The 13,209-nt window shown below is 45.2% G+C and overlaps 5 non-coding genes across 5 annotated transcripts; 2 read left to right on the top strand and 3 right to left on the bottom strand.

The window, feature by feature from the left end:
• The first annotated feature begins 1,639 nt into the window (after positions 1 to 1,639).
• Positions 1,640 to 1,710, top strand: trnag-gcc (transfer RNA glycine (anticodon GCC)). The gene has a single exon. It is a non-coding gene; the product is annotated as a tRNA-Gly (tRNA).
• Positions 1,711 to 6,727: 5,017 nt separating this feature from the next.
• On the bottom strand, positions 6,728 to 6,869 carry LOC138226574 (U4 spliceosomal RNA). Its single transcript, XR_011184583.1, has one exon. It is a non-coding gene; the product is annotated as a U4 spliceosomal RNA (small nuclear RNA).
• Positions 6,870 to 8,160: 1,291 nt separating this feature from the next.
• On the top strand, positions 8,161 to 8,279 carry LOC138226568 (5S ribosomal RNA). Its single transcript, XR_011184578.1, has one exon. It is a non-coding gene; the product is annotated as a 5S ribosomal RNA (ribosomal RNA).
• A 636-nt stretch (positions 8,280 to 8,915) lies between these two features.
• On the bottom strand, positions 8,916 to 9,079 carry LOC138226565 (U1 spliceosomal RNA). The gene has a single exon (XR_011184575.1). It is a non-coding gene; the product is annotated as a U1 spliceosomal RNA (small nuclear RNA).
• A 1,306-nt stretch (positions 9,080 to 10,385) lies between these two features.
• Positions 10,386 to 10,504, bottom strand: LOC138226557 (5S ribosomal RNA). The gene has a single exon (XR_011184569.1). It is a non-coding gene; the product is annotated as a 5S ribosomal RNA (ribosomal RNA).
• Between the last annotated feature and the right edge of the window lie 2,705 nt (positions 10,505 to 13,209).

Here is a 13,209-nt window from a genome sequence, read left to right as displayed (position 1 = left end):
CCGGTTAGCTCAGTTGGTTAGAGCGTGGTGCAAATAACGCCAAGGTCGCGGGTTCGAGCCCCGTACGGGCCATGTCCTTTTCTCCTCTCTTACCAAAGCTGTTAGGTTCCTTTCCTTGGTGAGATGGGTTGTCCTGCAACGCTGCCACACAGTGCCGACAGACAAGAGTGTTGCGGGAGAAGAGAAAAGTGTTTGAAGATTTAAGAGTGTCTTAGGTGGAGCCAAAATCAAGTGTCACAAATGCAAGTGGGAAGATTTCCAATGTTTAATATGGTCAAAATAAGCGGAAGTTACCAGCTGGTCCGGCACAGTCTGCCATGCTTTTGTCATATACTGTAAAGTGGTGTCGAACTGGAGCCTCACCATTTGCATATGTGAGGCTCCAGTTATACATCGATTGTCACATTAAATGACAAAAATGAAGAGAGGTAAAGCAGCTGGAGAGGTTTTCTTACAACTTTTGAGCTGACACAGTTTTGGAAAATGTTTCCTTCACGCTGCACTGTACAATATAGGCAGCCAAGAGTCTCCAAAACAAAACAGAATTGACAGATAGGAGAAAATTCCCACTCGTCCTGAAGTTCCCAAAATCCAGCACTGAGCGTAAACAAAGTGTCTAAGTAGCGTGTGAATGCTAACCCTAACCCTAGCAGGAGTTTGAGCAATCCAGCACTGAGAGTAAAAAGATGAGTCAAAGTAACGTCTAATCGGATTAGTTTCCTTAGAGCTGGTTCAGAGTTTGCTCAAGAGTTTACCTTTCACAGATGCGCAAAGAAGAATGTTGGGGGTGCAGGCTTCAAGGCGCCTTACAGCTGTAGGGAGTGATTCGAGACGATTCGTGGCGTGTGCTCGTTCCCATATACCTTACGCCCCGGGGTGCAGTGCTAGGATGACGTACAATACCGCTTGGGCACGTAACGGCGTTATATGCAAGTGCGGGACGTGAGTGTTTTCGTTTGTTCGTTTTGTTTTGCTCTGCTTTGCTTTGTTTTGCTTTCCATCGCGTTGGTAAGAGCGTAAATAAAAAGGCGATTCCTGTGTCTACCACTAATGTAAGAGCTATTTCAAGTGCGACGTGGTGCAGCTTTTCAAATGCTTGTGGGCATTTCTCTGTTGTTGATTCTTTTTTTGTGTGTAACAAAGTGGCATTTTCATGTCCGGACGGGGAGACTTTATCATTCCGACATGAAGCCACCCTTAAGTCCTCTGAGGCGTGTCTGTCTGCAAGGCTTGTATTTTGGAAATGTTTTTTTGAAACGGAAAACGACTTTGAAATAGGCTTCCGCTGGCGCCTCGCGATCCAGGTAAGATTGTAGCAAGAACGCAGCGGCGGTGGGGCTTGCTGTAGTCGTGGCTGAGTGGTTAAGGCGATGGACTAGAAATCCATTGGGGTCTCCCCGCACAGGTTCCAATCTTGCCGACTACGTTGTCCGCCTTCAGTCGGTGTGTTTCGGCACAAGCAAAGAAGCGCGCCTCTTTGCTGTTCCTGGTGGTTTTAAAACGCCCAATCGCTTGTACCCGCTGCCTTGGAAATAAGTTCTTCAGCGTCCGCAAATGGCATTTTGCAGCTGGAAGCATATGTCGACGCGTTTTGCACAGAGCACCAAAAAAGCGTCTTTTTTGAAGGGACAGGCACTGAGCATTGGTGGTTCAGTGGTAGAATTCTCGCCTGCCACGCGGGAGGCTCGGGTTCGATTCCCGGCCAATGCAGTGGCTTTTGCAGCGAGCAGCTCCATCACTTGCATCCCCTTGCAACTCGCAACTGAAAACCCACTGAAGCTAAGCAGGTGTGAGCCAGGTCAGAATCCGGATGAGGGTGAGCTACAGGGAAAAACAAAGCTTCCAGCTGGAAGCGGTGTTAATGGTGCCGGCGGGGGGGCGCTCACCCTGAGGTCTGTGCGGGTCCCAATGCCCCAGTATAGTGACGGAGATGCTGTGTTGTAAAAGGGCGCTGTCTTTTTGGATAAAACCGAGGTCACAGCACTCTGTGGTCATTCAAAATGACCACCAAAACCTTTGACAAAAGCTCTTGGTAATTGATGGTCTTCAATAATGCTTCTCCTTTAGGTACATTTTAAATCAGCTGAAAAATGCTGTGAAATGGGGGGGCACTTCAGGCCAGTGTAGGATTTGGGTTACAAGAACCATGAAACTGCACGAGAAAGCCCGTACACTGATTACACGGCTTTCTATTCAAAGGAGGACAAAAGAAATTCCCTGAGTTTGATTTTTTGCAGCACAGAGAGGAGCACTGTCATGAGGCCGGTTAGCTCAGTTGGTTAGAGCGTGGTGCTAATAACGCCAAGGTCGCGGGTTTGAGCCCTGTACGGGCCAGGTCTAGGTCCAGGTCCCTGTTTATGAAACAGGCAAATGACTGTCTCAGGGGCCCATTCCTCATTCTCAAGACACATGTATGCAGTATGTACACCGTGCATTGAGCAATAGGGACTGAATACACCACAGGTAAGGTTAGAAGTCATTCTGAGGTGCCACATGTGAGGGATACAGCTAGGCATCCGAAATGTAGGGTTTGAGGCCCTTCAGGAGTACTGCATCCTTTGAGACAGACCCGTGCATGTTAAACAAATGATCATTTCTTTCGGCATTAGGGACTAAATATACTAAACATATGATGCTAAAATGTTATTTTCACATATATTAATGTAATAAATGATTGCTTATGCTTTATAAACAAATCTAATTAAAATAAAAGCTTAAGTTTTGTATTTATCTTGTACCATAGAACATGATTTTCTTTGTATTTCAAGCCCACAAAGTGTCCAAATGACGCACTACATGATATAAGGAAGATTATCACATGCATATCGGTATTATCTTTCTTATGAAAATGCATTCCTTTCATTACCTTTTACTTTTTAAAATGAACTCAAATTGAGTATAATGTAATAATTTAAGTAGAATAGATTCTAATAATATAATGATCCAGTGTTTTGCACTACTTCACTGCTTCACTGCTCTATGCCATCTGGAAATAAATCCTCAGACTGCTTACTGCCCTGGGCATGTACCAATAAATTAAAGGAGCACATCTGTTTATCACTGCGTTGAAGCAGGAGACACACAGTCTCTGCAAACACATCCTAGATACAGTGTTCCAGCACCTTTGACCTCATCCAGAACGTATCATTTCTTGAAAGGGATTGCTGTCCGAATGCACATCTGAATCCCAAACAGAACCTCTAGTAAAATACGATCATTTGTGAAACAGGCAAATGACTGTCTCAGGGGCCCATTCCTCATTGTCAGACACATGTATGGAATGCTTTCACTGTGCATTGAGCAATAGGGATTAAAAACACCGCAGGTAAGGTTAGATGTCATGTTCTATGATCATTTCTTTCGGCATTAGGGACTAAATATACTAAACGTATGATGCTAAAATGTTATTTTCACATATATTAATGTAATAAATGATTGCTTATGCTTTATAAACAAATCTAATTAAAATAAAAGCTTAAGTTTTGTATTTATCTTGTACCATAGAACATGATTTTCTTTGTATTTCAAGCCCACAAAGTGTCCAAATGTTCTATGATCATTTCTTTCAGCATTAGGGACTAAATATACCAAACGTATGATGCTAAAATCCTGAAAAAAGGATGTGCTCCATCTCGTCAGTAGATTGGATTCCAAAACTGATTTGGGTCAATATACATTACCTTTGAAATTAAAGTACAGTCTACTGTAGGGAACCATCAACTTAGAAAGCATTGGCCTTCCCTGGGGGTCAGGTAGGTGCAAAAGATAAACTTTTATCCTATCTTTACCTTAAGATAAGTGGCCAAGCAGTATTTTTCCAAGTTTCACCAAGCACATCATGTTGCCATAGTAGACAAAGTTCTATAAAATGTTAAATAACTTTTAAAAAAAGCATCTTGGTCTTACAGTACTGTACAAGGTGAATTAAACTGTCCCTGGTAATAAAAAGTAATTAGAAGCATCTCAGAAACTTTATCTCTAGAAACATTAGCTGTTTTATATCATGTAATTTAGTGTGATGTTGTCAGAATTCAAGGACATTATCACACACAGAAATTGGTTCAGTTAAATCTAAAAAACACAGCTAAACATGGGTTTAAATGTAACAGAAGTCTTACCTCTTGTCAAAAGATTTAATTCAAGAAGCGATGTAATAAATGATTGCTTATGCTTTATAAAGAAATCTAATTAAAATAAAAGCTTAAGTTTTGTATTTATCTTGTACCATAGAACATGATTTTCTTTGTATTTGAAGCCCACAAAGTGTCCAAATGATGCACTACATGATATAAGGAAGATTATCACATGCATATCGGTATTATCTTTCTTATGAAAATGCATTCCTTTCATTACCTTTTACTTTTTAAAATGAACTCAAATTGTGTATAATGTAATAATTTAAGTAGAATAGATTCAGGTAGGAAATATAGAGTCATGATGTTTATGGCTGACATCATTTCACATGGGTGAATTTTAAGCTAAGAAATAAAAACATTTACAATGAAGATACCATTACTTAATTTTAAATGCCTTTAAAAAATAAATACCTCCTGAGAATAATTTGCCACTCCCAGATCCTTGGTAAGGTACTGTTTGAATCCAATCAGGAGAGGAGCATCCAGGGAGTGCTTTCTATAGAGTCCAGCTTGGGCCACTCTCTTCCGGCCTGCTGATACTTTTTAACTACTCAGGGCCTGTAAGGATATAAAACACCGGTTTAAACATTTTATACCTATAAGACAAATTAGAATTTTAGTAAAAAATAGATACATCTGAAAAATAAAAAGTCTTACTGCTGATAGAGTTCTTCAGAGCTCATATCTTCCCTTTCCTTATCCGCTTCTGTTTCAGTTTCTAGAGCAGCCTCTGGCATCTCTTCCTCCTGGACAGCGGCCTCTTGCTCAGGGCCGCTGGAATGCAGGTATATTCTTTTCAACATGCTTTTACATAATATGTTGTAACAATGATTTCAAAAAGAAACTACAGAAGCCTTACAGATTAAAAATATCTCACCTTGCCAATGTGTCTTCAGGCTTCCCATGTACAAAAAGGCCCAAGGACTCTAGCAGTCTTATAACCACTATCCTGTTTGCCTCACCAGACACGATCTCTATTCTGTGGTAATCCACGATGACCCCATTCTTCAGGTGATTCATCATGTCCTCCCTCGCCTGTTGAGAGGCCATCCTGATCTCTTCTGCCGTGGCGTGCTTCATACACGCCCTCTTCAAGTGAGCAGGAAGCTGATCAAGAGTATTCAGGCACATCTTGCACACCAGGGGAATCCTCGCGGGTTTCCTTTGAAAATAAATAATACCATCTGTGTATAGAAACAAGCTAAGACTGATTTCTTAAATTATCCTTAATTTTCTCTCTCATAGTTTGAGCATAATGATTTTATTGCATTTATATAAGAATTGCTCATTGCTCCAAAATAAATAATGGTTTCATAAAAAAGTGAGCACTTACTTGGTCTCAGTCACAGACTTTCCAATAGAAGCCATTGTGGAGTTCAGCAACTGCAGGTCCTAGAAGTGGGGAAGGAATTTTAAAAGAGAAATTGAATTACAATACAGAAGGAATGGCTGAGGGATCACTGAAATATATATATACAAATTCCAAAGACTGAGTCCATATAGAAACAACTACCTTTCATTTTCAGTATAAGAAAAAAAAAACATTATCTTCCAAAGCATCATAAAATTGTCCCTTCTTCCCTGTGACCTCATTGCTCTGCTCTCTCCTCTGTGCAGCTGAGCCCGACTCACGGTAAAATGGAAAAAAATATGCCCTCGACGTGAAATTTACTCTGGAGCGAGCCAGTGTTGCGCATAGCTGCCTTCAAAGCAGTTGACCCAGGTTCGATTCCCGGCCAATGCAGTTGCAAATGTTTTCAAATGCTGTCATGAGCCTTGGATTGTGACTAGCAAAGTGAAGCCTTTTGAAAGAGCTAAAGCACTGCAAAACGGAATTGAAGGAGAATCTTACAGGGGATTCTGAGCAGTGTCTGCATACATGCAGTCAGATAAAGGTGCTGAAAGCTTGAGCTACTCTCAATGTCATGCTGCCCTTCCCCGGAGTAAATCTGTTACATTGAAAGAATGCTTCTGGCAGGTTCAAAAAGGGACCCTTGTTAATTGGAGAAATCAATGATTTCGAATGAATTCTGTACGCGTTAAAAGACAGCTATACACAGAAAACATGCAGGACACTGCTCATGATGTTTCCCGAGCCGAAACACAGTGCGTTTTTCCAAGCCATTTGACAAAGCCCACCCACTGAAAACTGCAGCAGATCGTGTAAAGACGTTCAACTTTGTAACTACTGCACGCACAGGAAGCAGAATAAATTCCTCTTTTCAAACTGTCAAAGGTTTGCTTTGCGAACGCTGCAGGACATCGCACAATCTCTTTTGAACAGGGACAAACGATTTCTTATGGGGCGCAGTAAGTACAGACGTTTAAAATGCTCCACTCATGCCGACGATGCAGCATGAAGAAGCGCAACCTAACGTTTGACAGACAAAAGCCAGGCGCCGCTACGAGCAATATGAAATCAAACTGACAGCACACGGCGTTTCGCGCTGACACAAAAGTAATCTCGACAGACGCTGTTCTCTGCATAAAGCTGAAAGAGCTAAAGAGCGTTTCTGTTGACACGTAACAAGCTCGTTTCTTTCTACCATGATATCACCATGACCAAATCTGTCTTTAAACACCTTGCTCAGTCTCTGACGAGACTGTCAAAAATTGCTTTCGCCGATTGTATTGCAAACCGGCGGAAGCGGGGTATTGGGAAAAGTTTTCAACTAGCAATAATCGCGCCTCGGCTAAACCTCACAGGCTACGATACTGCCACTGCGCAAAGCTGACGGTTGCCAAGCAACCGCGGGGATCCTATGGAAATCGTTATCGATCGTCTCATGGCATGTCGTTGCTATAACGCTTCATATTTGTCGTCTTCTTCTTCTTCTAGCTTGAGGTTTTGAAGAATTTCATGACAGACAAGGGCTCCGTTGGGAACAAAGGGCGTTGTGAGAAAACCGTTGCTTATTTTCAGCAGCAGAAATACAACCCTTTAAATAAAAGATGACAGAACAATGACGAAGGTCATGCCGGGAGGAACTCATGCACTATAGAGGAAAGGGGGCGGGCACGTACAGTTCACATTCAAGCCACAAGTACTCTTCTTGGATGTTGCACAAACAAATCCTAACGTCTTGAAAGCATTGCAGCATGTTTGTGTCCCACTTCCCGTGGCTGCGGGACGACTGACAAGAACGGACAAACAATCTGTGGCGTTTAGCGTGACATAGTCTTGCAGGCATCGTGCTGTCTCACTGCAATACTATACCGCTGGAGGAAACAGTCCATCTGGCCATGAAACTCATTTGAACGTCTAGCTACAGCAACTAACAATATCATGATTTATTCAGGATGTGTGGAATCAGCACGTCCCGGAGACAGCTTCCGAAATCGTGAGCATTCTCTGGTGGTAGGGGCGTTCAAGATGCCGCTCAGGTGGGAGGTAAAGTTTAGTGGTTGGGGAGTTTTTTTGAGTTTTTCATGACCTGAATGTTAATTTTTGCTTTTTTTGACTACAGAAAAATAAGGACTTAACACTAGTTGTTTAAACTTCAGTTATAATTGAAAGAAAAAAAAAACGATTTTTTTTTAGGTTTAAAAAGTCCGATATGAGTAACACTGGGAAAAGAAAAGAGAGTGCTGGGTCTTCGAAGGAGAACTCTAAGATACCTCAATCGTATATGTATAGCACTACAAAAAAATCGATGGCAACTAAAGGGAAAAGTGAAGCAGCTGCAGGGGCAGCAAGAGGGCGGAGGTGCCGCGCGCCCGGCCGACGTGTTGGACCGGTGCGCTTTACGTGCTGAAATAAACACGCGACAGCCCCGAAATGTTTCCAGAGTGCTGTGCACTGAAGACTTGCCTGGTGCTCCTCCGTGCAGATTGTTTGTCCTCCTCCAGTGCGGGACGAGCCAACACAAGGGAGCGCATTCGCCAACATCCAGGCACGCAATGCGATTTGGAAAGCAGCTCCTTTCCAAAGAGTTGCACACGAACGATCCTTCAGTCCCGCTCGGGGGGCACGGAACCCCCGCCACACACAGCTTCAAGTAGCGAGTCAGGCGCAGGGACTTTCGCTTACGGCCACACCACCCTGGACACGCCCGATCTTGTCTGATCTCGGAAGCTAAGCAGGGTTGGGCCTGGTTAGTACTTGGATGGGAGACCGCCTGGGAATACCAGGTGCTGTAAGCTTTTGCTCTCCCGGCCAGCAGGGGTCGCCGTTGGTGCCGTAGGCTTTGGGAGGAAAACCTGCAGAATGGAAAGGTGATCTATAGCCTCATCTCTAGAGATGTTTTGTTGCTGTGGCATGTGTGTGACCCATATTCGAAAAAAAAAACCCGTCTGTAAAACGAATATCGAAGCTGCCTCTAAATCTGCAAATGAAGATGAGTCGATAAACCACTCGTTTTTCGTATAACTAGACATATATTCATTTGTTACCGATTTCATTCATTGAGCACGAATACAATAGAGGTACAGCCATTCACTGTTTGACATGTCTGCACTGGTACAGAACCGAGCAATCAGAAAACGGGTGAAACTGTCTTTAGACTCAGCATACAGTACCGAGGCCCCCCATGACCAAATAAAGGCTAACCTCGATAATCAGCCTAAAGAACGCAGACTACAGCAAAACGACTGACTTTGAAAAGGGAATGAACGTCCGGAAGGAGTAGTGGAACTAGCTTGAGATGCTTCTCCGGACCCCTAACTAAAAGCCAGCGAGAACCAGCAGCGGCGTCCACTCCTGTCGAACCGGGATCCTTCCGCAGCCACGCAGCTCGTGGTGTCCTAACCCTCCCGTATCTGATTTTGGACCAAGCACATCAGGGGAGAGCGCGAACGCAGTCCCCCACTACCAGAAATTATGCAGTCGAGATTCCCACATTTGGGGAATTCGCAGGGGTCAGCACAGCCGGAGTGCAATGGCCGAGCCTCGCCCTGGGTGAACCTCCTTCTTGATCAAGGTATCTCCCCTGCCAGGTAAGTATGAGTTAAACAGGCCCCTGCAAGCGGCCCGCACCCACAGCACAAATCGCGCAGCCTAGGCCACCTCCTCGCCCTGCACGCCACCGCCTCCTGCTGGGCCCACTCTTTCACACACTCACACGCCACACTAACACTCAAAAGTGTGGGCAAAACGAGAAAACGAGCGCGCCGTTTCCTACACATCTGCAGTCGCCGTTGCGCATTCGCAGCATGTCCCGGGATGCAATTCGGCCTCATTGCGACGTGCGCCTGCCACACACCGAACAAACCTTTTCAGCAATTTCCAAAAAACGGGCCTGCTTGCCTGCCCACAAGGCTCCGTCTCTTACCTGCTCTCCAGAGCCTGCTGCCTTCTGTGCTTTTCTCTCGGCACCGCTGCAGTGCACACAACTCCTGCAGCGGGAGGGGGGGAGAAAGTTCCCGCGCTCTGCCGCAGGGAAGGCTCGCTCCGTGCGCACACGTCCTTTCGATGCCAGTCCAACAAGTGCTCCGCATTAGCTGCGTCGGGGCTCCAATGGCCACAATGCCGGGGAATGGCACCTGTAAAGTGTTAATTGGGGCACAGGAACAGCCCGTCTCGTCTCGGGGGGGCCGGCTTCAGAGACAATACAGCAAACACAGCGGGGCGGGGGAAGAAGACGACACCACACATGCGGGTACATTCAGCTCCGGCGGGAACGAGACATTTGTCGGTCTTTTCAAGTGCCGAGAGCCGAGCAATCCTTCACTTGTATCGTTTCTCCCCGGTGACTAGATCTGGCCCTGCGACTCTCGACTGGGCTCACCCCCGGGGCAGCCCAGCAGGTGTGAGCCTGGCCGGCACCCGGATGGGAGATTCCACCCCGGAAAAGCTCCGGTTGCTGCTGCTCCTGCAAGAGGTGTGACTGGGACCAGTAGGGAGCGCTCACCCTGCGGGCTGTGTGGCTCTCTTACGCCCCAGCCTCCTGATGGCGACACTCTGCTGCACAAACAGGCGCCGTCCTTCGGGGGAGGCGTCAAACCGAGGTCCCGACCCTCCTTGGCCATTAGGAAACCCCAGGGCTCAATGAATGAAATCGGTAACAAATGAATAAATGTCTAGTTATACGAAAAACGAGTGGTTTATCGACTCATCTTCATTTGCAGATTTAGAGGCAGCTTCGATATTCGTTTTACAGACGGGTTTTTTTTTTTTGAATATGGGTCACACACATGCCACAGCAACAAAACATCTCTAGAGATGAGGCTATAGATCACCTTTCCATCCTGCAGGTTTTCCTCCCAAAGCCTACGGCACCAACGGCGACCCCTGCTGGCCGGGAGAGCAAAAGCTTACAGCACCTGGTATTCCCAGGCGGTCTCCCATCCAAGTACTAACCAGGCCCAACCCTGCTTAGCTTCCGAGATCAGACAAGATCGGGCGTGTCCAGGGTGGTGTGGCCGTAAGCGAGAGCCCTGGCGCATGACTCGCTACTTGAAGCTGTGTGTGGCGGGGGTTCCATGCCCCCCGAGCGGGACTGAAGGATCGTTCGTGTGCAACTCTTTGGAAAGGAGCTGCTTTCCAAATCGCATTGCGTGCCTGGATGTTGGCGAATGCGCTCCCTTGTGTTGGCTCGTCCCGCACTGGAGGAGGACAAACAATCTGCACGGAGGAGCACCAGGCAAGTCTTCAGTGCACAGCACTCTGGAAACATTTCGGGGCTGTCGCGTGTTTATTTCAGCACGTAAAGCGCACCGGTCCAACACGTCGGCCGGGCGCGCGGCGCCTCCGCCCTCTTGCTGCCCCTGCAGCTGCTTCACTTTTCCCTTTAGTTGCCATCGATTTTTTTGTAGTGCTATACATATACGATTGAGGTATCTTAGAGTTCTCCTTCGAAGACCCAGCACTCTCTTTTCTTTTCCCAGTGTTACTCATATCGGACTTTTTAAACATAAAAGGGTTAACCCTAAAGAAATCGTTTTTTTTTCTTTCAATTATAACTGAAGTTTAAACAACTAGTGTTAAGTCCTTATTTTTCTGTAGTCAAAAAAAGCAAAAATTAACATTCAGGTCATGAAAAACTCAAAAAAACTCCCCAACAACTAAACTTTACCTCCCACCTGAGCGCCATCTTGAACGCCCCTACCACCAGAGAATGCTCACGATTTCGGAAGCTGTCTCCGGGACGTGCTGATTCCACACATCCTGAATAAATCATGATATTGTTAGTTGCTGTAGCTAGACGTTCAAATGAGTTTCATGGCCAGATGGACTGTTTCCTCCAGCGGTATAGTATTGCAGTGAGACAGCACGATGCCTGCAAGACTATGTCACGCTAAACGCCACAGATTGTTTGTCCGTTCTTGTCAGTCGTCCCGCAGCCACGGGAAGTGGGACACAAACATGCTGCAATGCTTTCAAGACGTTAGGATTTGTTTGTGCAACATCCAAGAAGAGTACTTGTGGCTTGAATGTGAACTGTACGTGCCCGCCCCCTTTCCTCTATAGTGCATGAGTTCCTCCCGGCATGACCTTCGTCAACCGGGGTAAAGTTAGCTCGAAGTTCGAAAACGATTTTGGCACGCCTGTAGCGCTTTCACGAAACCTCTTAGAGTTGCGAGAATGCTTGTTTTGTGTATAAAATACATTGTGGATGCTTTCTCAGCCTTTACTTTGTCGTTTTTATGACATTTTTTTGACCAAGCACGCATATTCTTTTGTCCATATCTTCGCGATGGAAGCACAGAATGCTGTCAAACCAAATGCATTTTAAAGACCACGACTTGTGGATATTTCCACACCCTTTATATCAAACTATCAGTGAGCTAATTATCTTTTTTAAAACCTCCGGTTTTTCATCGATGCGTAATTACGCACGAACTGGAACCCGGGGGACCGCTGTGTGCACACGTTCACAACGCGAGAAATACTGTTCAATACGGCTTCGTGCGAAAAACCGGTATATGACCATAGGAAGCAGAACAGCGCAGTCTCCAATTACCCAGACTGTAAGCACGGGAATAAAGCTTTGTTTGATTTCTGAAACCCTTCCTTTACGTCCTGTTTTCATTCAGGTAAGGGTCAACTATATTCACAATACTACTGACAGCAGGAAGATAAAAATATTCTTTACTCAGCAGCTTATTAAAAACAGCTCCCATGATGTTCATACCGACTTTTTACACAGAACACTGACACAGCTTTGTGTTCTGAATCTCTTTTTCTCTTGCTTTTATTTAATGTGGCACAATGCACTGGGATAGGGGTATTCTGTTCACAAACCAATAGCATTTAAACCACAGCACCCACAATGCTGCAGGTAAGTGTTTTGCACACTAAGCAGGTCATCTGACTATTCCCAGCTTTGTTTTGGGTTATGGAACCTTTATTTTTTTATGATTTTCTGAAGATAACACTACAGGTGGGATGGGTGGGTTGTCTTCATGGCTCAATAGCATTTCAAATACAGCACCCACTCTGCTGAAACCAAGTGTTTTACACACCAGACAGGCCCCCAAACCTCATACAACCTTACTGTAGCTGTGGCCCCTTTCTTTAATTTTTTATGATTTTCTGAAGATTACACTACAGGTAATACACTGGGACGGGTGGGTCGTCTTCATGGCTCAATAGCATTTCAAATACAGCACCCACTCTGCTGAAACCAAGTGTTTTACACACCAGACAGGCCCCCAAACCTCATACAACCTTACTGTAGCTGTGGCCCATTTCTTTAATTTTTTATGATTTTCTGAAGATTACACTACAGGTAATACACTGGGACGGGTGGGTCGTCTTCATGGCTCAATAGCATTTCAAATACAGCACCCACTCTGCTGAAACCAAGTGTTTTACACACCAGACAGGCCCCCAAACCTCATACAACCTTACTGTAGCTGTGGCCCCTTTCTTTAATTTTTTATGATTTTCTGAAGATTACACTACAGGTAATACACTGGGACGGGTGGGTCGTCTTCATGGCTCAATAGCATTTCAAATACAGCACCCACTCTGCTGAAACCAAGTGTTTTACACACCAGACAGGCCCCCAAACCTCATACAACCTTACTGTAGCTGTGGTCCCTTTCTTTAATTTTTTATGATTTTCTGAAGATTACACTACAGGTAATACACTGGGACGGGTGGGTCGTCTTCATGGCTCAATAGCATTTC

This window comes from Lepisosteus oculatus, unplaced genomic scaffold, assembly GCF_040954835.1.
Source record: "Lepisosteus oculatus isolate fLepOcu1 unplaced genomic scaffold, fLepOcu1.hap2 HAP2_SCAFFOLD_138, whole genome shotgun sequence".
NCBI classification, from domain to species: Eukaryota; Metazoa; Chordata; class Actinopteri; order Semionotiformes; family Lepisosteidae; genus Lepisosteus; species Lepisosteus oculatus.
The sequence above is the reverse complement of the archived record's forward strand: the minus strand, read 5'-3'. Positions and strand labels throughout refer to the sequence as shown.